This window comes from Polyergus mexicanus, unplaced genomic scaffold (genome assembly GCF_030449975.1).
Source record: "Polyergus mexicanus isolate NDT 795.1 unplaced genomic scaffold, iyPolMexi1.0 SCAF_4, whole genome shotgun sequence".
Classification (NCBI taxonomy): domain Eukaryota; kingdom Metazoa; phylum Arthropoda; class Insecta; order Hymenoptera; family Formicidae; genus Polyergus; species Polyergus mexicanus.
In genome coordinates, this window is record NW_027223324.1 from 8,238,764 (window position 1) to 8,264,492 (window position 25,729).

General features: G+C 38.2%; 1 long non-coding RNA gene across 3 annotated transcripts in view; it reads right to left on the bottom strand.

Annotated features, from left to right (window-relative positions):
• Positions 1–25,729, bottom strand: part of LOC138932646 (uncharacterized) — a 199,878-nt gene that overhangs the window by 102,621 nt on the left and 71,528 nt on the right. For all 3 annotated transcript variants that reach the window (XR_011446804.1, XR_011446806.1, XR_011446805.1), the window contains exon 5: positions 18,686–18,795. This is a non-coding gene — a long non-coding RNA (uncharacterized lncRNA). The remainder of the gene's footprint in view (positions 1–18,685; positions 18,796–25,729) is intronic.

The window sequence follows — 25,729 nt, forward strand, 5'->3', positions numbered from 1 at the left end:
CTTGGAATGTTTAAGGTGCTCCTACAGTTATAAGTAAATTTCTCTTACTAAACGCAACATAATTTCTTGAACTTGCTAGACGTTAAAAGTATCATTTGTTATGTTTGCAATAATAAAATATATTGTTTAACGCTATTCTTATATATATTTTTTTCGTTAAATCTCACGAATCACATAAATTTTGCTTCATTAATTATTTTAAAGAAGATAAGTATTTCAGCGAAGAAGACTTTCCTTATACTGAATAAGAGAGCGGAAATAAAGGAGAGAATGGCAATGTTGATCTTATGACTTATTGTCTTCATTTTCAGTCCAAAATTCCAAGAATGTGATATGCTTTCTCAGCACGACAATGTAATTAAGCCAAAGCTCCCTCCCCCCCCCCCGTTTATACGGTAAATGTACGCGCTTTTATGAGAATTATTAATCTAATGCGACAATAGCGAATGAAACGTGTAAACGTGCTCGCAAATGTAAATTTCGTTGCGCGCTTTATCATGGAAATCGCGATATAACGTAACGGTTATTATATGTTTCGTATAATTGTTTATACACGCAGACACATTTGAAAATATTATTGTGCATCACAGAATCGAGTAACAATATTTATCGCGTTCTCAGGATAAAAATGATGTAAACAATATTGTGAAAAATATTCCAATTTCTTGTAATATAATAAAAAAGTTACTTAAAACTTATAGTATATATGAGAAATAAAATATATTTTTTTATATCAAACAGAAATTTTGTAAAAAAAAAAAAAAAAAAAAAAAAAAAAATAATATTCTTAAAAATGTCGGGAAATAATATATTCGCCCTATATTTTATATATTATTAATTAACGATTATCAGCACTAGTTTTTTTTTTTTTTTTAATCGTATTAATTATATATAGCACGCTCTGACAATGAATACTATATCTGAAATGTGTATATATGTGTACAGATTTGTTCAGATACAATAATATACGTTACCAATTACTGTACGTTAACGACATGGCGGTGTTTTCGAGTTTGATATGAAAACTATTGAAACCGAAATTCATGCTTGCGTAATATGTTATTTTAGGCAACGGAGCATATATATCGACTCGCATAGCCATTGTCAAAAACTTCTCTCTCTCTCTCTCTCTCTCCCTCTCGCCCATTTACTCAAAGTGAAACAGATAACAAACAGAGCATAAACTTAGTTTATGCAAACTTGTTTAATGTATATAAACTTAGACGGATATGTGACAAACTAATTATAAGTTTCGCCGCCGCCAATGTCCAAAATAATGCAAGCGTATACCGCATTCGGATAAGATAATCTGATTCTCCTTTTGACGAAAAGTTTCTCTTTCACAGCGCGCGAATATAGATATTTCACCTATGTTAGAGTACATAGTTAATTTTTTAAAGAACGTTTCTATTTTTAAATTTTTTTAAACAATATTTCGCGACGGATGTATGTATTATAAAATCCGAATTTATCAACGCGGTCTCAGTGCAAGCTTGGAACGTATCCACAGCGTTGCGAATTCATCAATGTCGTTTGCTCGCGATACGCGTAGCGTGACGATGACTCTTGTTGCCGAATCAACCACCAGAGTTTAAATCTTTTTCACGACACGGTCGCGCTTCGTCGCTTTTAGAGAAGCAGAGGCTGATGGTATCGCGGGCCACGACACAGTCGCGTGTAGTTTTTCGAAAATAAACGCGCAAGGGTGGGATCTTTCTGCCCGCCGTTTTTATCCGTCGCGATATTTACCGATGCGTAAAATCGACGTGAACGACGTCGAAATGTCGATGAGCGTGGTATTCGACGTAGACGCGAGTAATGAGAGGCAACAACGACGAGACATTATTCGGCGGAAAATTATCGCTACGAGATATCACGTCGGGACGTGGAAAGATCGCCGTGATAACAGTTTAATTGACGTGTAAATATTTAATTAGAATTTAAGCATATTTAATTCATTTTATTTGTGTACTGATATTTTACTTTAAATAAAAATATTGAAGATGTAATAATGACAGATGTATACAGGGTGTCCCCAATTTAAATGGCAAGTGGGGGATCGAAAAATTAAGACAAGAAGTCCTTTAGAGATTTGCTCGTTTTTGCTCCATTTTAGAAAAAAATCGCAAAAAATCAATCTCTCATTGTCAGTTGCTCTCTTGAGTTCATTGGCACCGAATAAACTTTCTGCTTCAAGGTTCCTTACATATGTGAACACTTGATGTTATCCTTTACAATGCCAATCAATTCAAAAGAGCAATTAAGAGACTGAATCAAAGATGCAGTGCACCAAATATCACTAGAACCTGCATTAAATAGATGATAACATAAATAAAATGTAAATAAATAAGTAAAAAAACGAAAACTTCTTTTCTTTCTTCTTTTGTGATTTTCTCCAAAATGGAACAAAAACGAGCAAACGTCTAAAGGACTTTCTGTCTTAGCTTTTTGATCCCCTACACGCTTCTGAAGTTTTGCCATTTAAATCGGAGACACCCTGTATATCTCTGTTTTAAACACGCTAATACACATTTTGCATATTCACGTATTTATACGTATTTTGTAATGGATTGTAGTGGATTGTAGTGGGTTTGAAAAAAAAAGATACTTAACAAGTTAAAAGATAATTTCGTATAATTGGTATCTCTGGTGGCATGTACAAATTACGAGTCGGGGATTAATTGCATTCTCTCGAAATAAGCCGCATGCCTAGGTGTTAAGGAAGATTCTCGTAAAGTAGAAACAGCTGTGCACACAAAGCAAGCGAAACAGTCAGACATTGCGTAAGTATAAAGAAAATGTAAAAGAAAAGAAAAAAGAAAAAAAAACTCGCGGGAACAACCGGCATAAATCTCATTTACGAGGAAATGAGAAAGAGCGGTAGACAGAAAGAAAGAGAAAGGAAAAGAAGGAAAGGCATAAAGATTTATCGCGTATTCAGGTGTCGAGTGTACCCGTGAAAGGACATAAAATCTCGTGTAATTGCATGCTTCGAGAGTACTGGGCGAGATGCAGTAATTATCAAAGGCGCTTCGTCGTGGTTCCTGGACCGTGCAATCAATCCGTGTAGTAAAAAAAAACGCACAATAAAATATGCTCTTGCTAATAAATATTTCTCAAAATTATTTTTTAAAACGGGAATCTTTTATAAATTACTAATCGTTTAATTATAAATCCATTAAACTCCGCCACGGTGGCATTTTTTTACCCGACATATTATCCTATCCGTTAACAGCCACAAATATTCTTAATTAATTTTTTTAATGCACGCGCGAACCCGATGTTTCCTACATGAGAGGATCCGCAATTTATGAGGGTCAGTAATAGGGAGAAAGGAATGCAGAAGCATAAGCGGCGTTTTCGTATGCGAATGCTCATTTTTACAACTGATTTATTGCAAATGTCAAGAAGCTTGTATATTACAAAACCTTTTAATGTTTCCATTGCAGTACTTGCCTAGTATCGATCGATTTTTAATGTGATTTTTCACATAACTTTAAAAACTTTTTTTCCAAATCTAAATGCTTATCTTTCAAAAACGGAGCTTAAACGTTACAAAATTTTCCATAATCTTCATTCCGTTTCAAATATAAATTTAAAGCGGTTTGAAAATAATTTTTTTCTTTAAATATTCCATTATTTCTCTTGTATCAGCGGAATATTGGGTTTTAAAAGAATTTTCTTCCATCAACCTTAATGAATGGCCGAAAGGTTGATACGTTAATCGTAACTTCGTACTGAATCGTTCTCTGTCGTTACAAGCGCTTCTACATCCTCTCGCCGCCGGCTGTGTTTAACCCTTCGTTCCACTACGCGCCCACATTTCCCATCCTCCGCTGTTCGAAAAGCACCGGACCAGAGTTAGGGACCGGTCTTGTTTAAGCTCTCTGTTTTATCACTCCGCCCTGACACGAGGCTCTACCCACGCCGCCTATATCTATCTCATCTTTCGTCGAATTTCCGACTCCGGCGCGTCTGGAATCGAATTTTCGCTGTCAGCACGAAATTCCTTGATTTTCTACTTTAAACTTACGAAAGTCTGTTAGCGATTTTTCAATTATACGAATTGTATATAAAAAAAAAAAAACACAAAAAACAGTATATAATTAAAATCTTTCTACAAAAAATCCAAGAGAGAGAGAGAGAGAGAGGAGACAAAATCGATATAAAATACTCGATATAAATAACGACATAAATTGCCTTGACTTGTATATATATTCAGAAATATAATATATCGCAACTCTGTGATTATGTGATATATAATATAATTTATAAGGATATATATCAATGTCCAATATTATAACAATGTCAAAATATTTTTCTCTAAATAGACCATAAATCTACTCTCAGTGACGTACCATCGAGTTATTGATATCATCATTGATGCTACGTATCGCTTTCCATCACTCGCTCGAAACGCACACTCGCATATGCATGGTGGAAAAAGGCATCCCGGCGTCGCGAATACGCTCTTTCTAAATCACGACATTGGAAACATTTCGTGCCTCTCTATAGAATTTGTCTCACCTAGACGTGAAAGCCAACCGAGTGTATTGAATCGTTCGCTTGAGCTCTGATTTTTATGGTCGCTCGGTACGAAAAAGAGAAGAAAAACGAGGAGAAAAGAGAAAATTATCGGACGGCGCGTATATGGGTTACACCCGATCCGCCGAAATACCTGTAACGCAACATTGTCCATTTCGTAATGTGTACACGTGCAGAAACGACGAAACGGCGATGACTGATTTTTGTTCGCTGAGTTTTGGATTCTTTTTACAGCCGTACCTGATGAATCGACGGAACCGAGAGAAAGAGAGAACGCGATAAGAGAGAGATATCGCGTGTGAAAATCATCGCATTCGTTTCGCGTTATCTCATTCACGAGCGTTGGACCACGAATTTCATTTGTCAGGTAGAAATATCCTTCTTTTTCGAATTAAAAAAAAAAAAAAAAAAAAACCCCGCCCGGAGAGAAACCAGCACTGTGTTGCGTTTTCATTCTACACTCTCTTTTTTTCTTTCGCTAGATTAACGTCAAGTATCGAAAAACTCGCTATAACAAATGGTGAAATCTTTTTTCTCCGATAATATTTATATCTATAATTATTTAGTATGTAATTTATTGAATGTATAAATTATTGAAGCGAAAAGGCTACAAAGAGTACCTCCAATCGAATTGAAAATCAATTTACGCGGTATCGCAACTTGGTTTATTCATCGTGCAATCAAAATACGAGCTGTTAAGGCAGTTGTGCGCCGAAATCGTTTTGCATAATGAGTTGCAATGATAACATTACGGATGATAACATTACGGATGCAGATGAAATAGCTAGTGTACAGTAGATAGTATGATTGCATTACCGATTGAAGAAACTCAAGCAGATTGGAAATCCGTGTGCTTATTATGAATGCCAAACTAATATATTACGCCCGCGGAAAGATTAGGGTTTATTAGATCGGAACCGCGTAAAAGCTATTGAACGGTGAATTACGATTGATTAGACGGTAGGAAGAATTGCAAATAGCGCGTGAGAACAAATTGCAGATAAATGGCGTATCTTCTGATTGTTTCGCATTATGAACATTCTTGTAAATATAATCCTTTAGCGAATCGCCTTCACAAACCGACGCGGCACAAAGAGCCAGAGAAAGTCTGAAAAAGAACGTCGGGAATCTTTGGCAATCGAGTCCGGAAAATCCCTCTCTTTAATGCTCGAACAATATGCAGACTGTTTACCTCCGACAATGGAGGACTCGGGAGCAGTATGGCGCAAGAAAAAAAAAGCGAGTCTGGTTTTCCTCTGTGCGGATCTCTCTATTTTTCCTTCTCTTTTTTTCCCTCGTAAACGCGAATCGCATATACCTGTCTCGGAGGATTTCACAATCGCATTTAATAGAGATTCCTTACTATTATTATTCTGTCTTTCATCACCGTATTATATATAAGAAAAATTGATTGTCTTCTGCGTATTTCATATTTCTTAAAGAAAACGAAAGGAAGGCTTCTGAATAAAGAAAGAGCTTATATCTTTTGCGGAATGCCAATAATGCAAATCCCTTTTTGAATAATACACAAGGAAACATAATAAAAATAACAACAAAACTTATGGAAAAAGAAATTTAAATATATAGAAAAATTAATAATTTATAATGAAATAAAAAATTAATACATTGTAATGCATAGAATTACAAAAGATCACACACACTCGGAGGAATATTTTATTCAAGCTTTCGAATTAGATTTACTTCTTTATTTAAATAACTACGTGAAATATAGAATTGAGATGCGCGTTTCACTGACGTTGATACGAAAGCAATCTTTTCACGGTTTTAAATCTGGCGCAAATACATTTGTTATATTCAACAGTATGTATCGCGTGAAGGAAAGTTCCATTTTCGCGGCCGATTTTTCTCCATGACACGTATCGGAAAGGGAAGGATGGCGAAAACGTCACGGCGGTAAAATTCCACACGATGCGAAGTGCATCGGCCTCCGGGAATGCCCGGTTGTCGGGGCCGATGATGGCCACAGGATGGATATTTCTCTCGCTCCGTTGGGATCTGGAGGCGTCACTCGTCGCCAGATTTCCCGTGGCGATCGTACTTCATCCGATATTACCTACGAGCCACGTCCGGTTGATTCACCTAGATCTTTCTGGTCAGTCTCTAACGCGAGACTGCACAACTAAGCTCAAGTAAGCGCATTAATAATATTTATAATATTTGTAAACATTTGCCAGTTTCATAATACGAAATACATTTAATATTATTCTATGCATAATTAGCATACATTTTAATTTATTAATATGTATTTTAATTTATTAATATGTAATAATTAATTAAGTTTCATAACAATTATTTAATATCGAAGAGCATACGTGTGAAGATTTGATTTAAATTTTCGATACGTATAGACGTCGCATTTATTAATAAAATATTTAGATAAAAAAACCAGTATTAAACTACATTCTAAACGCGGTAAATATTATGTCGCTTTTAGTAAAGTTTACAAGCGTGAGTAAAAAAATCCGAATGATAAAGAAGATAAGACGGGATTATAAAAAGTGTATTACGGCATTCGCGTGAAATGAGAACGAATGCAACGGTGACGTCGCATCCTCCGTCTTTATTTCTCGAAAAGGTTACCCTTATCGTGCTCGCTTCCCGTCACAACGTATCGGATGTAACTGTGATTCATTATTGCGGGCCTCCTAATGCAAATGCGCAAATAAATATTTATTACGCCGCCGCAAAGTTTTCGAGATATTAAGATTGCCTCGTGAAGATATTCCGAAGGAATTATTGTGCAACATCTGGCATTTCAAATTTAAATTTTACGAAGCGTTACAAACGTAACGGGACATCGCGAAACTTTTCGGGATGCTGGGAAGGTGAAATGCGCGCAATCCGTAAACATCGCGTTTTATTATTATGCCGCAGCCCTTTATTGCGCGATGTTGAATTTATAAGGCGTGGGAGACATCCGGATCGACGGCCATCGCGCAACGATGTCCGTTTCCGGTGGAGTACACATACATTCTCGGCCGTGGACCTCGGATCTTCTTCTCCAGGGAGCAACAAAGGAAACGGCGAGAAAGAAAGGTTTATCGCGACGTGAAAGGAAGGAAGGAAGATGCGGAAAAGTAGTAGCGATCGAAACGATCCGTTTCACGGGGGGATGGAAACGGAGCGGAAGCGGAAAAAAAGTGTGGCGGGTATCGAATGCGGATGAATGGTAGATTCTTTCGATCGAATCGAATAGCTTCATCTTCGTGATGCACCGATCCCCGCGATAGCCAGATCGAACGGGAAAAAGGAAACCTGAACGCTGCGCGAAATGAGTCTGCCTTATATCTCTTGCAATTGGGAAAAAAAAAAAAAAAAACCAATACAAATCGATAACGCATTTCGAAAGAAACATAGCAAATTTCATCGCTATACATATGAATAAATAATGGTACAAGCACTGATTCAAAAAAAGCATATCTTAAAGATAACCGTGTCGTATACGCCAGCAAAATTTATCAACTTTATGATGCACTTTGATTCTGAAAGGCAGATAAAAGGACTCTGATGTTACAGAACATTTTACTGCAAAGACTTTTATCATATTACTCGAGATTCATGCGAATATCTATGCGATAAAAAGATAAAAAAGGGTACACAAAACACAGAGAATACAATGTTTGAGAGGCCAATAAATTTTAACAAGGCGCGATAGAGCGACGGGGGAAACGCGGAGACAGAAACGAGGCCGCATGCGAATCGTCCGATTTTTCCTGGTCAATCCGCCATCGGTTTGCGCGATGCATTTTCCCTTGATGCGTCGATATCGCGCGATGGCGGAAGATGAACGACGGAAGCGATGGAAGTGTTCGGCGTCGTTTGTAGATAGTACCAGCGTATATCTGGGGCCGATGATGAGAAGAGAGATGGAAAATAGAGAGCAAGGACCACGGCAACTTAATCAAGAAGAAACGAAGGGATCTCACCTCCACCTCCTTTCGCATCTTACTTTTCGATCCCGGCGTACCTTCCGACAGAAAATAACGAATGATGCGGAGTGAGGCTCAGATGGGGGCAATAAGATTAGAGAGGAAGGAAGAAAAGAACAGTAATAATAACAGCGAGGAAAGGGGGGAAGTGACTAGTAAGAAATGAACCTAGCTCCGTGATCTAAAACGAATCATGGCGTACGCTATTCTCCTTCAAGATTCACTTTGCTGTCACATGTTCGCGCGTTACCTTCGCCTATCTCAAGCCGTTTCAAAAACTTCTCATCGATATCTTATCTTTATCATCTAATCTATAACTTTTTTTCAATATTTCTGTTCTTCTAAATTGAATTTGCAATCGAGATTACATAAAAAAAAAAAAAAAATCATGACTGCTATGAAAATATCTTGTATAATTCTTGCGCAATGAAAATAGCTCTTGTATATTTATACATATATACTAGAACACTACGTGCGCGCCATTTATTTTGTATGCGTGATTATTTATACATATTAACTCTAGAGTTCTTCGTTTCTTTCAAAATAAATTGTAGAGAGGTAAATAAAAAGTGTAGAGAAATAAATATATCTTTAACTGTTAACACACAATTTTTATTAAAATATTCTCCGATAACTGTCTTAACTCTTCGCTCTAACGATTTAGAAATCCAAAATTTTAATCCTTAAACATGATGGAAATAATTGCGTAATGGACTTAAACCCGGCAAAATAATTTTACGATTGCACTGGCTGTAATTAAAATTTAAAGAGGATCCTCTACTTCTACAAGTAAAGTCTCTTCCCCAGACTTTCCTTATTCATGGAATTGGATCGTCGGCGTATAATGATCGAAGGCGCCGCACGAAAACTATCGCGCACTCATTAGTAGATTAGAATCAGGATGAAAATCAGCCATACACTTTTCCGGAGAGACCAACGATCGATATGTGACCCTATTATTACAATTTCCCCGTGAGAATTGCTAACTGCTTTCTAATTTCTCACTTCCTCTTTCGTAGTTTTGTGTCGCATAAAATACGGTAAATCAAATTAAATAACTCGTTTAAATTATATAATTAAGTGTCACAATTTACGTCTAAAATATAATATCATTTGGGAATGTAAATTCAATTCATTCCATTGCTATTCGCCACGTGCCATCGTTGCAACATTTTTAATTTCGCACGAGGAAGAACTTCTATCGCAAAAGTTGGTCGCGATAGTTTAAAGGAAGCGACCGGCAGTGGTCTGCGGCGGTGTCATTTTGCTACCGTCATTTTTCCTCGATCTTTTTCCCCGCGAGTTGCGAGATACGTAGAAAAGTCTCAGGAGCGCCCTTAATACGTACGTTTCACGCTCCCGCAGCCGTCATAAATACAAACGAACGAGTTTGCCCAACTGCTCCGGCACGACCGCCCTAGGATTTCTTCGAAACAAACTTCGAAACTAACCGCTCGTAATATCGAGCCGCGCGGACGACGCCGATGAAAAGCAGAGATTAAAATTTCACTCGTTTACCGGCACGCCGGTTTTCGCGTCGTCGCGATGATGAAGTGCTTACTTTGGCACGTGGCCGTTGTGAATTTCGCGTATGGAATTTATGACGCTTGTTGGCTCACGCGAGTATATCATACTAAACATTTCCCGCTGGGAGATGAGAAATGATGTTTCGAGTCGATTCATATAATATGACACTCGCAATCATAGATCATGATCTTATAATATTGATTAATGGTATGTAACGTCAGTAATGCGTTATACATGCTTGACGTTTATAAAATTATATAGCAATACATTTTATATAAATTATATAACAAGTTAGTAAGTTACAAGATGAAACTTTTGTGCAAATGTTTTTTTTGTAAGATCACACATTATTAATAAAACTTTATATTACATTATAAAGTTATCTAATTTGTAGATTTCTCTTGATTTCTATAAAATTCTCGATATTTTTTAAGAATAGACATTTGTTTTAGAAACAAATTTATATTGCGATTAAGATGTGTATTTCTTGGCGCGAAGAATCGTTTATATAGGAAATACTTAACGAACATACAAAGTAGTAGAAGTCAGTAACTTCTATGGCAGCGCGTCCTAAATACGGTCGGAAGCGAAAAGTCCGCCGCATCATTAAAGCTTAAGTGGGTTAATTAAAATTTTAACTATAAATACGGTTACCATCTCATAAAATATAAATATGGAAATATGAAGCAAAATAATAATGTATATAATAAAACTATATAATATTCATTCAAAAACATCCACATCCCTGACATTGCCTTTCAACGTTGGTTTTTAGTTGCTTAGCTATTAAGCGGAAAGCTCGTCGCATGCGAGATTGCTTAGTAAAAGTTATACCGGCGAATTTACCTAGTCGGTAGTGTGTACCTGGACTAATGACGTGACTGCGGACATTTGTACGTGTCAGCTGCAGCTTCCGCGGCGAAACTATCGGCCCCGTGCATTAATAATCCACCGGTGGCTTCCGCTCGACGGACATAAATTGGCCCGCGATCGTCGTAGGTACCTCGTCGAGCGATTCCTCTGCATATTTCATCATGACCCGAACAGAAATCGAGAGGCCCCTAAGTAGAATGGGACAGGGAAGGTCGATTCGTCAGACCGGCCGTCTTTTTTCCGCGCCGACCGATGTCTGTCGGCGAAGCGAGTGACACTCACTACTCGTAGGTAAAGCGTGTTCCCGACAAACTTTCTTTTAACGATATTTAGTATCTTAAGCAACTAAAAACAGTGTTTAACCACAAAGATGCAGATATTTCTGAACGAGAATCGCAATTAGTAATTATGTATTGTATATTATTTTGTTTTTCATTTCATATCTCCATCTTATAATGGCAACCATATTTTCAGCTAAAGATTTAATTAACTTATTCAAACTTTAATAATTAATACGATAAATTATGTAGCTAATGTTTCTCTTAACTTTCTTTTCACAGTTTATTGAACATCGTACTCACTTATATACACACAATAATCTGGATTAAATTTCTTTATTTTTTTTTTTTCATTTATCTATTAATACCTGTATAAAGATAAATAGAAATATAATAATTGAAATTTATACATTGCCAATCTTGTTGAGTAATTCGATATTGAGACTATCACGGATGAACGAATGATATGTGACGTTTCAATAACGTTTTGTCATGCCAATACATCTTCGTTTAATTTGTTCTCCTAATCACTTGCTTATCAGAATTTCATTATCGGCAATTAATCAATAACATGATTAGAAATACAGCATTTTGCAAGCCGTCATTTTGTTGGAGAATTGAAAATTGATTTATCAAAAGGACCATAATTACAACTATAAATGTTTCACTTCCAAAAGATATCGATCTGATTTTATTTTGACAAGATTTATTATCTGAGCCGGGAGCAATAAACTGTCGATGTCAATAGCAGAAGTCGCTATACGTTTAAGTGCAGCGATACAATAACAGCGATAAAATAGGGGTTGTATATAGAATATAATCCATGATGTTGAAAGTTCAGAGACAGCGATAGCGACGTCAGGCAGCACTAAGGGATCAAGGTGGAGACAATGCCAAGGATGCGAACAAAAGGATGAATGCCAAGCTCGATTGCGCGGACCAGTCTCGGAGGGTTAGGGATCACTGACGCGTTGATGTGTCGCGTGGTTTCCCCGCGAGGATCGTTAATACCATCTGGGCGCACGATTGCAACGGCAATTTAGGTCGGATAATCTACATATACGACGTGGTATTATCACGCGAGATACGCGTTGAATCGATAATCACGCTTGTATAGGATCAAATTTATGAAACAATTGAATTAATACGAGTGATAATAATAAATATATCCGTTATTGAAAAGTCTGAAATCGCTAGCAACTTACAAGTTAAATGTACGTGCTCTACGGGAGAGCACAGTATACGTTCCGGCAGTAACTTCCATTACCGTATCGATACGCACGCTTGTAACTTATCTCAGTTTCGTATTACTGCAGCGGTATCATGAGTTCGCCTGTTCCAGATCCAGGCGCCAATTTCGTTTCATTCTATTCGCCGATAAAGAGTCCCGTCGTACGGGGCGCATTTCGATGTCAGGGCGAGATGCTGTTTTCGATGCCACTGAGAAAATCGCGCCACTAGAATCTTCCCTCTTACGATCTTATCCTGATTTTACACACTCATAGATTGTGTCACGGCGGCGTTAATTATTTTGCTGATTAAATTCGAAAATAAATTTCTGTTTAAATAGAGTTAGAGTGTAAAATTAATTGAGAAACATCTTGTCAATTTTGCTGTTCCTTTTACACATTTCGTATATTTAAATAAACTTTTATACATTTTAATATTTACAACAATCAAAAATATTTATTTTTTATACGACATTTTAAATCTTCTGAAATATCTAAGATGCGATTATAATTTAAAAAAATAATTCTGAATAATATAAAAAAATGTTTTGGAGAATCGAAATATGTTTTAAGTGTATCGCTGGGCAATAATTATTGATCGTAATTACTAGTGTAAATTCTAAAACATAAATTTTACGAAAATTAGGAAAATGTAATTGTCGAATCTCATGTAAGTATCAATTTAAGATTGAAAAATTGACATAGCTATAAAAGAGATCACTTAAATTTTAAAAATTTTCGGAAATCCCATTTTTCCTGGCACGATTTTTAACACTCTGACATCGGAGAACTAACTTAAAGCATTACTTTCGCGACATTTCACGTAACAATCTCGTTTGCTGCATGCTCAAAAATAAAATCTACGCGGTTATTCGGTATCGCGAAAGCTCAAGCAGCCGTGCGAGTGGAAAATTGACTTTCGTCGAATTAAACGAGATCGAGAAGGGCGTTTTCCCCGGGAAAACCGGCTGGTCGGTCGGTCGGTCACCCGACGACATCCCGATGGATCCCGAGAACGTTCCTTCGGGCGTTCCGGTGGCTGAAGCGCCGGAACGTCGGTCGATAAATCTGTCCGGCAGCGATGGGCGACTTTATGAACCGACAACGTCGTGAAAACGCGCCGCTAGTCGACGCGAAGAGCCGATTGAGCGAGTGGGTGTGTTTCGTGTCTTACATTCGATAAAAATTCGCACACGCCCGAAGAGCGAACGAATATGGGGGGTGGGGGTGGGGGTGGAGATGACGTGTACCCTTCCGTCGCGCCAACCGGATGCAGGAGGTCGTTTACGCGCGTATCGCGCGCGCCCCATATGGGGTGAGCGAGGTGAGATGGATACGATCGCGGGGATGGAACAAGAGGGCCGACCCTCTACGACATTTATGGAAAGCGGTATGTTTGTAGATGATAACGCGTTCTTTCCTCGCTGCTTAATATGCTTGGGATAATTTACTTTTATATCGTCGTATCGCAAACGCGTGCGATGATAAAACGCATATTTTTGGCAAATTTAATGCGTGCTACGCGCGCGTCATTTATTTTGAATGTGTATGTATAATTGCTTACATATATTAATTCTATTTCTCCGCTTTTTCAAAATCAATTAAATAAAAATTGCATATATACTTAATATTCTCAAATGCTCGTTATCAGACATGATAGACTTTTATTGATATAAAGTAATAGCGTAGCGTCGAGATAAATAATCAGTATCGCGGAAAAGAAATAACAATACTTGCGAGTATCGATTTTCAACATATCATTTTCAAGAGTGGGTGTATAACTTTAAGATAGTTTACCATGCAAAAGGATACGTAAATCTACGACAAACGAAACATTGATGTTTTTGAAACTTGCTGTTAAAAGTGCCAAGAACAATTGCTGAAATATCCCGATGTAATTCGCACAAGCGCGTGGAAGAATGGCACTATTAATTTATCTCTGAAAATATACTATATTGTCGAAAGAATTAGTATTAAGATATTTTTAGTAGCCTGTGCCAGCTCGCAAAAAAAAAAAAAAAACCAGGAACATACGTTAAGCAATACGAATGAATATGTCCCTTATATATCCTAGATAATTGTAAGTTAGTTAAGTCGAGTATAAACGAGCTGAGTTAAAAGCTAAAAATTCCAAGATCCAGCTTAATCTAAAGAATAAATAAAATTCTTCAAAATCGACAGTGTTTTATATAGATACGCGCCGTGCTACATTTCAGATAAAATAAATTATTTAAAAATTATTTTATATTCCCTCGTATCGCGAAAGAAATAAGCGCATGAAGGATGTCATTCTGTCTAAAAGCGATAGAATTACTTATATTTGAGAATAAAAATTGAAACTTTTTACGATTCTTCCGTTGAATTATAACTGAGAGAATTAATAATCTTCGTCTAGACAAGAATGATGTTACCCAGGACGGTGAAAAAGTTACATCTTGAAGAGAGTAATCTTTATTACGGTGTCGTAGGTTAAGGAGTTTACTAGGGAAGTATCGCGAGATAAATGGGACGCGAACGAACGAGAGCGGGGGTCGATCTAGCGAGCGCGGAAGTTAGAGACGGTCGGTTCTCGAGTCGCGCTCATTATAACGAAGTCATTTGCGTGTTCGTCGAGGTGAATCCGGTAGGAATGGAGCGCGCTGCGTGTTCGTAGGGGTTTGTCAAGACGGCGTAAGGGAGGTGGGAGGTGGGAGGGGGGGGGAGCGGAAGAAATGGGGTTGCCGGCGGAACGACGACTAATTTCACCCGCCGCTTCGCGTATAACAAACAACCGAGAGAGCATAGCGTCGTTCTCGTACTTGAGAAAACTCACTTCCGCCCGCACGTAGAAAGAGAGGAGGCCGAGGTATAGAGACGTTACTAGCGCGAAGCATGGGAAAAGGGGGCTATCCTAGCATCGTCGACACCCGCGTCCTCGTCTCCCTTTCCCGATTAGATTCCCATGATCCGATTTGTAGAAGTAGAAGCGCATTGTGGAAAAGCTTCATGGGATAATTGAACGGGTTATTCCTGAAGCCAAACGTGTATCTGCTTTTAATAACAAAAAAAAATGGACCAAACTACTTCGCACTTATCTCTTAAAAGCTGATTAATTATTAATTAATGAAAGGTGTCAATAATTTTGAAATTCATCTTTCACTTTCTAAAGATTTTTTTGAATGTTTTTTTTTTTTTAATAAAACTGACAAAGTAAACTTGTCATTTAGTAAACATTTAGCACGAGTCAATGTTAAATTCGTTAAAATTTATTTAAAGAGATAAAATCTTCCTATCTATCTGTACATTTGAAAAGATTCTAAAAAAGAATTTAAAATTTTTGTTTGTAGCTTATTATTAGAAGCTATTAATTAATCTTCCGACGTTTTTCTTAAAGAAGAATCGAGGCCAAAGTAATTCGGATATCCTTGTATGTAAAACGAGATTTAATACGTTCAAAACATCTGTATATTACGTGTGTATTTGTAGATAATTTATTAGCGCAAGGAAATTTTGAAAGTCTCAAGTTCCGTAAATTTCAAGCAATATGTCGATGGTAACCGCTCCAAGGAAGCACTCGCTAATGAACGTAGTTCGCCATAGTTGCACCAATTTCCAAATACGCTGTCGGAGAAATCCTACAGACGTTGGTATCTTGGCCGAAAGATCTCGATACAACGATAATCCGACGTTAAGGCACGATCGCGGGACCGCAGCAAAGGCGCCGTGATAGAAACGACTGTTTCGGGAGTTGCGAGACCTGTCGGCGTAGACAGCGAACTTCATCCCTTAATAGTATTAAGTTGTAACGTTATAAGACGCCGTGTTTCGCGTGAATTTAATTTCAGGACGAGAGCACGACGTTACGAAGCACTACCGTGCGGTCGCTTAAAATTAGAAGGCATGGAAACGTGAGTAATCGATTCGTATAGTAGAATGCATGGTTAATAGAAACCGCGGGAAAGCGTTTTGTTTTTATTAGAATCCCATTTCCTATCCTATCACGTTGTTAATATTCATTTGTAAAATTTATAGTGTTTTCTAAATATCTTTTTTTTTCTTTTTCTTTATTTGACAACCAGTCTATACATTTTTTTTCCAACACAAAGTAATCGCTATTCTACGCTATGTAGCACGTGAAAATAACATTTCCATATACTAAAGTGCTTTACGATTTACAGAATTTTTCATTCGTCAACGATGAAAAAAAATTTCGTTTTAATTTACACGCTCGGGAAATGATCGTGCAAAAATTTGAATCGCCTGCGTGTCGAGAATTTTGATGGCGCATTTAGTCGCGAATAATTTCGCATTTCAATTACGCATATCAGGGCGAGCGATTCGCAGTGGCTTGATAAGCGGGTCCAGCTCGCGATAGATGAAAATCCTTATCAGCGGCGAAGATAACAGGAATTGTAATGTGGAATTTACATTCGGGGCCTGTCTCGCTCAACTAACATTCGCGGGAATGTCGGAGACGTTTGACACGGAATATCTCGAGGAACGTCGCGTCGGTGCTCTTAAAGTCTCTTACATAAAATAATCTCGTGTAGCGATTAGTGTTCCGTTAAATATCCTCCATGTCCTAATCAGACCGAAGATTTTCTACATAAAATAAGGTCAAGATAAAATTATAAGAAAAGTTTTTTTTCTTCATCGTAATCGATTGAAACGTTAGAATTGTTTTCGCGATATTCATCCACGCTATAGACAGTTATACATGAGAGGAATCGGGCGTATTTGACACGCGAGAAAAAAGGCAGGATCAATTCCGTGTCAATTAGAGCGATAATAATACAAACAATTTCTCTCTTCCAATATCACGGGACACGCGAACATCGTGACGAAGATAAGCATATTTATTTGAATATCGCGTGTGTCAGCGCGTAGATTAAGAGCTTAGCACTCTCTCTCGAGTCGGTAGATTAACGCGAATTAATTCAGTTAATTGCACGAAGAAGATGAAAAAAGAAACGTATAATGGCGCGGTCAACAGATTAATACAGTATTAATCAAAGTAATAGCATAGGCGGTGTCGTGTCGCCGCAAAATTACGCGACGGAATCCCACGATACGTTATATAATCGTGTCCCACCGGGCTGCGATGATGATGAATTTTTTTCTCGCGTGACGAATATGCGGACGCTTCGACTTTTCATCCTCGCTCTGTTGTGCGTTCTTTTACCTTTCTCCTTTCCATTTTTTTTTTCTCGCATCCATTGCTGACAAAGACGATTCGCGACGTACCACAGGCTATTAATAGGTATCGATTCGCGACGGATATCGCGCTATTTATAATTGTGTGCAGAAACGGAGAGAAAATGGAGACACTCTAGCAAAATCAACGAGGTCATTTCGGAATACCTGAGAAAGATCGATCAATTCATTAATGGTATAAATGCCTCGCCGTACAATATAGCGCCCCTTCGCTGATCAAATATCGGTAATATTTCGTAATGTTTATATTTAACGATCTCGCGTGCTTTAAATGAACCGAGAAAATCAACGGTTGCATGCAACACCTAGTTATTCAAACGGGATCAATATGTTCGATTTATATATATATACATAGTTAACACATCAAGCGGCTTTGGCGGCAATAATCGTCACGGCCGATAGACATCTTGCTTGAGATTCTGTTAGCTATAGTTCCATAATGGCTACAATTACGCGTCAATTAAGATAATTATAATTAATTTAAATATTAAATATTAAATAATAAATTTTTGATATTAAATATTATAATATTAAATATGCAGGCAAAGTATTCTTTAAGTGCAGTATTTGTTAGCAAAATGCAATTCTTTCGCCACCTCTCTTAAGATGCTTAAGATTTATGAATAAAAAATTTTCGTAATAAAAATTTAAAATAATTTTAAGCTTGCAGAGAATTTGCAATTGTAATGTCGAATTAATGCTAATACATGGAGAAAAAGGTGTAAGAAGGTGTAAGAACGAGTAAAACACAGAGCGAGCATGCAGATTTAAGAGCGCGACCTAAGCCGCGTGTCCCTCTTAAAAGTTTTAGAATATTCGAAAAATTACAACGTCTCTCCGGACTGTTCTCGAAACTCGGCAAGCATACTTTATTGCTCCAACTTCGCCACTTAAGCGGCAATATAAGAACGTGAATTTATCGCACAGATCTGGATCCTGGTGAAGTCGACATGGTGGCAGCGCAAAAAACGAATATCGCACGTCGTTACTCGATTGTATCGAAAGTACAAAAACGTAACAACTATGAGAGAGACATCCTTTATCAAGGTTCCTATCGTGAGGTAAAATCGTATAAGTTAAAGATACTTACCGAATTCAGCGACGTGATATCTCCATCTTCCTGCTGTCGAAACCGTGACTGAGAGAGTAGCGAGAGGTGAAACTTCTCAGCGAGACTTGGTACGAGACGGCATTTATTTCCTGCAAAACAATAAAATAAACAGCGTGTAATGAAGCGACTAATTTTCGCGTACATGTTTGCCTTATTGTCGTATTTCATAAATAAATATCGCATTATTAAATAAATTATTAAATAAATATAACATTCAATAAGACGTGTTAAGAATCAATCCTCTCTAGATATATCTAAGAATCCGCAGTTAAGATCCTACGCGATTTAATAGCGAGCAATCCTATACATATAATATACGTCAAAATACGAGAATCTCCAAGCGCGCGGTGCGATTTATGATCCGTTATCAACTTAACAGCCAACTCGTTCTACAATGCAATTTCATTATTATTAGCGCAATGAGACGACATTTTCCGCGCTGCGGCATAATTCGCGCGTAAAATTCCGCAGAACTTGCGAAACAGCCAATGGCGATAGTTATAATCTCACGAAGACGATTATCGTTACCGTGAAATTGCCAGGCTAAATGCAATCGGTCAATGCAGGCGAGCCGCCATCTGCGATACCTCCCGTCCTGCCGTTGCTAATTAGAGTTGAGACGGGTCCGACTTTAACGAGTGATACAAGGTTGGGGGGAGTTAATGCGTCAGACTGTAAATGGAACTGTTAATTTCTGTCACTGCCTGTCACGCTGACAAGCCGCGTCGCGCCTCGACGAATTACAGAGCCGTCTCGCCGTCACTAGACACCATAGTGATGATCATTAAACGCGATAAAATGAGAAATGTATAATGGAACGTGTCCCGTTTTTATCGCGTCGCAATCCGCGTCTAAAGTCACAACGATGAAAAAAAAATTTGCGCTATTATCATGGAACTTGCAGGAGACCATTAGAATGATATTCTCGAATAAATGCGGTGCAAGAATAAAAACTCTATTGATCTGCATACGTTTTATTAGAATAGTTTATAATTTTCCATGCAGGCAAATAAAATATTCACTGTATCCATTGATGTGTGACAAAAAGAGAGAGAGAGAGAAAGAAAAATTTCAGAGTAAAATCTTCATGTGAATTACGTAAAATTTAGCGAAATGCGATCTTTCTGGATTACTGGAGTCATTTTGTATGTTAAGTTAGAAGCATTAATTCGATACAAAGAACAATAGTTATAGTAATAGTTTGCAATTATTCGAAGCAGGCCAAGTCGATGTAGAATAACGCGCTGAATTTCATTCTCGTTTTCCTTCGGGATGCAAACTATAAGGGAAAAAGACGAGGAGGAGAATGCATAACGCGATTAAAGTGTTTCCCGTCGGGAAAAAGCGGCAATGATCGGTCGGTTCTCAGGAAATGGGTCAGCTTCCTGTGGAAAAGTATGTACCGCTTGACGATATCCATCTTGTCGTCTGCGATCTCGAATCTCGCTCGAAAAGACTTGCGGAGTTCACTTTTACGTAGAGGAACGACGGAGGTTTATAAGGGTGCGAGGAGTACAGAATGAAAAGCCGACCAGACGCGAGTGTCAAACGGGATGAGGGAGGGACGGGACGGGAGACGCGGGTAACTGGATCGCCGGAGAAAAATTACGGTCAGCGGCGGCGAAATAAACAACAAGCCGGGGCAAATCTATCCTTATAAATCACGAGGCAGCCGATGTAGTCCTTCGTGTCCCCTTCTTTTTGCGCCCCTGCTCCCGCTCTCCACGAACGGAATCCACGAAGCAAAATCTTTATCGCAGCCGTTGCCTTCGCGCGTGAGCTATCGGGGTTTAGAAAGCTCGTAAGGATCATGATCCTTTGCGGGACGTACAGCGTGAGATATTTCCCCGAAATCCTCCATGATCGACAGAACAAACGAGAGGTCCTCAAAAATAATTCAAACTTGTCAGAAACGTAATATATATCAGATATTTTGCGTGCGTTAATCAATTCGCGGTCGAATCGTGTATTAATTTAAAATACGCTTACGTCAGGTCTCTCCATACGCGTCCAATATTAACGGCAAGATTTACGATACGACACGGCCATAAGGGATCAAAGGAATCAACGAGAGTGTATATTCTCATTCTCTAAATCTAGGGCCATTCCTCCACGGCTCGTACTTGCCGCCGCGTGCATGGCGAATAATAAATATTTTATCGCTGAAATAACCGTGCGAGATACGAGCGCGAGGACGTATGAGCATTGGTCCATGACTGCCAATATTTATTATTCGTTCCTCGGCAAGTGAAACGAGTGGCAATTTACTCGATTTAGTAGATTACGCGACGCACGGTGACTCGATAGCGATGGCAGATTTATGCTAAAATCTTCGTAAATTCTATCATATATTCCTCAAGTTATATATGTTACATGCTTCCCGAAATATTAACAAGCACAAAATTTTTATGAATAAAAATAGTGGCAATACGCGCGTATATACATGCTTAATTAAGTATAATATAAACCGTTTAACATTACATATTTCAGATATCTTTATCACGTTCGAATAGATCGCGTTATAAGAAAATTAATCATCCAGCTCGCCCTATGATACAAGCGTTTTAACCGACTTAACGTGTCCTTTCAAAGGCAAGTAATGGAAGAAGTAAAATACGAGTTTAGGGGTTCCATAAAAAAATCTTTATAGCAAAACATACGACGACGGTGCGCGTTTTTATAAGCCGCGAGTGTGTCTCTCTTTAAGATTTATTATTTATTACACGCAGTCTCCATTGTCGTAACACCTAAAGATTGAAGTCGAGTCTTCGTTTCTCGTAGTTTCCTTCCGTTTCATAAAATAGAAGGGATCCCCTCGTTCCTTACAACCCTCGAAGAGGTGAAGAAGAAAGACGCCGCGAGCTATTCGATCCATTCCTCGTAAAGAGCGCCCTTTTATCCACGATCCTTTGGAGGAACCGATCGAGCACCCGGCTCTTAAAACCCAGACGACAATCGAGAGAACCGATTGGCTTTTGCCGTCTAATAATCGAGCCTCAGGGCCGGTCCACTACTGATCGTCGAACCAAGCGTATAAATGACGGATACATCGAATTACTCTCGTAAAAAAAAAAAAAAAAAAAACAGCGAACACGATAAATATTTTCCAGGACGAAGCGACGAGAAGAGTCCCGATAACGACGAGAGCGCGATTCGTTTGCCGCGCCAAACACGATTAAAAGTTGCAAATTACGTCGGATTGGCAGTGATCGTTGATTTAATGCGCAATAATAGACGCGATCGCTTTTCGAGAAAGGCAGACGAGAACTCTTCGCGAGGTGAGTTTATCAATTCATTAATATTTTAATGTCATTTTGAACGAAGCGACGCTTCGATCACAATCGCCGTCGATATTGACATCGGAAAATGTAATAACTTACGTATAATCCACTCGTGCATCTCTCTATACGCTCGTATAGAAAATTTCGCACCGTCACGTTTAATTTAAAATAAATCCGCATTAACTCGATGAATCCGGCATATATCAATTGCCCCGTCGAGTTCTCCCAAGCGTCCTTTTCCCGCGGCATGAATGTTGCATTGTGCCGTCGCGCCGCAGCCACCATCGGCGCTGATACTGCTGCTGCTGCTGCTACATCATCCGGATGTAACGGAAGCGTCCGTCGACGGTGTCAGCCGAAACCCGAGTATCGGACAAAGCAAAATTCGAGCCATGCATTTTGCAACGAGATGAATTATGTCTGGATAGGAGGATCCAAGATGCCGCGCGACCGCAAGTGAAATCGAATTTTGCATATCTTAGTAGCGGCATAACTAGCCGATCGTAGACGATGGACGTCGGATTAACGAACTCTGCATTCCTTATACTGCATTATAAACCACTTACACAGAGTGTTCTATATCTACAGGATCTGCAACCATTCATTTTAATGGGAGTTTATCTCCTTGATAAATAAAACGGTTTCTTACAAAAAATTATCGCAAATCTTGAATAAACATTAAATATTTTTGAGATAAGATATAAGAATATTTGTTCATTAATAAGATAATTTTTTCATTAATCCCGCGAATTCATCCTCCATTGCATCTTCCATTGATTTTACGCGTTTATCTCCGTTTACTTTAACTTTTAAATTTTTACAAACGACTGAGATGTTATCCTAATATTACGATTGTTCTAAGGAAAATGGGAAAGTAATCTCTGTGGCCTGCAAAGGTAAAGTTGGCTACCGACAAACAGCGATTCATCGGATAATTGCGTTTTCATCGTGGATCGGTGGTTAAAGCAAAAACCCGGTTTGAAAGCAATCGGTGAGGAAGGAACGTTTTTCGCTGACTAAGCAATTAAACTTGTGGTGAATCTCAGCGTTATTCGATGCGTTATTAAACGTTTTCACGCGCTAAAGGCCAACTATGATTACGTTGTAACGGCCATTTTCGGAAACTACCGTTTGCTCAAGAACACCGATTTGAAAACAATTAAATCAGCAATTTCTACAATGATACTTCATTGGCACCGCTCCGATAATATAATCGGCAAAACATGATTAGTCCCGACTGTTAGGCGACTGTTTTTGTAAAGTGTCCTCGAGATAGAGCAAATTATTACTGCTTAATTCTCAATTCTATCCTCATATCTGTCGAATAGAATTTCTTGTCATGCGATTAGAAACCAGATGAAATACTAAAATTATTGCTATTACTGCTATTATAAATCACATAATTATCAATTAGTTAAATTTATGAATTCGCAATTGGAATAATTTATTCTTTATGCTATTATAACTAAAAATAGCATATTTTTTTCTCTCTAATGATGTATGCACATAAGATTTTAAAAGATATATATAAATGTCTTTTAACTCGACTTTTTTTTTACAGCTAAAAATAAAATTGTTGCACAGGATCTCTTTGGAAGTATTTATTTATGTATTATGCAGAAATAAAAAATTAAATATAGCGAATATTCACAAGATGCTAAAAATATCGGCGTGGTGAAAAAATTGTTTTCGATAATCTCGCGGTTGCAATATCTCATGAATTAGTGTATAATTTTCAATCTCGTTACACGCCACCATTCCATCAGGAAAATCTGGCATTTGAATGGGTTTCCAATCTACAGTCCATTTACCGTGGATGATAGTAATTTGGTAACCGCATGCTTTTCTTGTGCAAATTCTTGTAAGATTACAAAGAAATTGTCTCGGTATTCGAGAGAGTGTTTTAACACATCTTTTGTCGCAACAATTCATTGGATGAAACGATCGTAAAGAAAGTATACACGCGGGAAAACGAGAGTATGTCTTTCCTAGATGCGACATCATCAATATTTGCAAACATTTCCGTAGAGCCCTTATATAGAGGTATAAACTATCAATGAACGACATCGAGTGCTTCGAGCGAATGTATACGTCCCGTCAACATCGCCAAAAAATCGAATAAACTCCTGTCTGACTAGCTCGACAAATTTCAGTTTCACATGCCGAGAATTTCGTGTTTACGTGATCAGCGTACGCTATCGTGGACTTCCTCAAATCTTCCGGCAACCGGGCGCGCAAATGTTCCAGTCGTGTCACCCGCATTAATCTCGCTATTGGAAATGTTTCGCGTAGCGTTACTTCGTATCCTATCACACTATGTAAACGCGAGAAGACTAAAAAGAATAAGGAACGAGACTAAAAAATAAATTCTTCACCATTTACAAATTTTCTAATGTCGATATAACTTATACGACTTGTGAAATAAATCAAGAAGTTACGTTTATAAAAATTTTAATTTATTTAACCGTTTTTGTGTTCAACCTGTTTGTGACTTAGATATTTGCCTTACTTGACTTATTCGATTTACATGAATATTTAGTATTTGCGAGCTTGCGTGTACGTGCTTCTAAAATATTCCTTCTCACGTCTATTGAACGTGTACCGTCCCTTGTAAAAATATCTCTACAGAATTCATACGCAGAAAATACATACGCTCGCGATATTTTAACGATTCCTCCTGTCTGGCTGCTACCAACGGCATCGTTTGAGCGAAAGAAAAATCCATACGGGAGAAGCGCGAAATTTTTTAAAGAAACAAAAGGGACTACGGAGGCTACGAGGCTGCATTTTGTTTTCAGAGATTCGAGTAAGGGGCCAAACTGCAATGTGCCTCTGGTAAAATAGTATTTACTCCGTATAAACAGAGACGGCTCGTATTTAATCATCCCCATTTCTGCGCGATAGCAACTGTCGCATACAATATGCGTTGACGTCTGCACTTTGATTGCGATATTTATTCAGGTTGTCGGAAACAGAGAAAGGATGGCTTTAAAGGATAACGCGAAATTCCTTCAAACGCAAGTTGAACGCGGGAGTCGATGATAATCGAAAATGGAGAAGTCTCGGGAATGCTTGGATTGCGAGAGAACGCAAATAGAAAGTTTTCTAGAATCTAGAAACGTTAATTCGTGGTGCAGAAACGAGCGGTTATTGAGAGAAAATGACTTCGTTAATGAATGTCTTTGCGATATCGCGATCCTAGAAAGAGCGGGGCTTGAATGAATAACTCGGGCCGAATAAAACGAAGCTCTCGGTGAAAACTTCCGTTCGCAAACTTTCGAGCTATCGAGAAGGAGAAAAAAAAAGGTGAGGTACGAATCGATGAAGCCTTTTTAAGAATACCGCAGAGGTAAGATGAGGAAAAAAGTGACCAAGACTCAGAAGCCAGAAATGAGACGGGGAAAAAAAAGAGACGGAGAAGCTCAGTAGGCTCGCGGAAGAAGCGGATTATGCAAATCTTCAACACGACACGGTGCTAAAGCCGGAAGGAGATAGTAACGCTGATAAAAAGTTTGCCCTCGGGTGAAAGCGAGTACTAGTCGGAGATATCAGTAATTGGGTTTAGCGGCCTCTTACATTATTCTAGGAAATCTCGCAGACCTTGAGGCATTTCGTTGAAGCGTCTTTAAATCGCGCAGATTACAATATTACATAGTGAGAAGGAGGAAGAATTATTCATCGTGTTTTCACACATACACACAAAATTGTAATTATATAAATACTTTACGCTAAATATGAAATG